Source organism: Aotus nancymaae, unplaced genomic scaffold (assembly GCF_030222135.1).
Source record: "Aotus nancymaae isolate 86718 unplaced genomic scaffold, 86718_ANA_hifiasm-v0.15.2.pri h1tg000004l, whole genome shotgun sequence".
Classification (NCBI taxonomy): domain Eukaryota; kingdom Metazoa; phylum Chordata; class Mammalia; order Primates; family Aotidae; genus Aotus; species Aotus nancymaae.
In genome coordinates, this window is record NW_026988415.1 from 32,691,708 (window position 1) to 32,692,719 (window position 1,012).

The 1,012-nt window shown below is 41.8% G+C and overlaps 1 non-coding gene across 1 annotated transcript; it reads right to left on the reverse strand.

The window, feature by feature from the left end:
- Positions 1-388: 388 nt before the first annotated feature.
- On the reverse strand, positions 389-516 carry LOC135269365 (small nucleolar RNA SNORA64/SNORA10 family). Its single transcript, XR_010337659.1, has one exon. It is a non-coding gene; the product is annotated as a small nucleolar RNA SNORA64/SNORA10 family (small nucleolar RNA).
- Positions 517-1,012: the final 496 nt, after the last annotated feature.

Here is a 1,012-nt window from a genome sequence, read left to right on the forward strand (position 1 = left end):
CTTACTATCTGTGTGGCTTTGGAAAAATCACTTCATCTCTGTGTGACTTGGTATCCTCATGGGAAAATTCAGACAACTGGCACCTCAACTTAGTGCCAGGTATATAGTACATGCTCAGTAAATTGTTATTGAATGAAGGATCAAATATAACATATAAACCACCTAATACAGTGCCTGGCACATATTGGTAAACAGTAACACAGCAATTATCTCTGTTCCTCTCTGAGGCCTGTTCTCACATTCCTTTTTAATCTAGCAAATACCTAACTATCCTTCAAGTCCCACATCAACTGGCATATCTTTGGAGATGATTTCTCTAATCCTTCCAGACAGAGCTAATGTTTCTTGGTCTTCATTCTCATAATATCTTTTACTCCCCCCATCCAGGACCTATTGTGCCTCTGAAGGAAAGAGAGGCCACCATAATGCCAATCTGATTTCCCAAGGAGATCTCTCTGTCCCCATTAAGAAATCACACAGGTGAGGCCAAGCATAACTATGGAGAGCTAAGAGTCTCATGACATTTTTTTTTAAAGAGACAGGCTAGGCCAGGTTGGAGTGCAGTGGCACAATCACAGCTGTCTGTAGTCTTGACCTCCTGGGCTCAAGCCATCCTCTCTCCTTGGCCTCACAAAGTGGTGGCTTAAGCCGCTGAGCTCAGTCTTGTAACATCTTATACCTAGCTTTCATAGCATTTTGTTGCCATTGCCATTGTTGATACGCCAACTAGACTATAATAACCTCCTTAAGGGCAGTGACCCTATCATACTGGTCTTTGTATCTGTAGTTTCTAAGTCCCAGGTATACAGTAGAGCAAATACATATTTGATGAAAGATGAAGAGACTGAGTTGTCTGCCAGAGTTTTTACCAGTATGTAGGACTTGACTATACTTTGTAATTCATGTATCTGTCTTACCCATTAGACCATGACAGCTTTTTCCATTTTTCTTTGGTTTTTAGACAAGGTATCGCTCTGTCACCCAGGCTGGAGTGCATTGGCTCAATCACAGC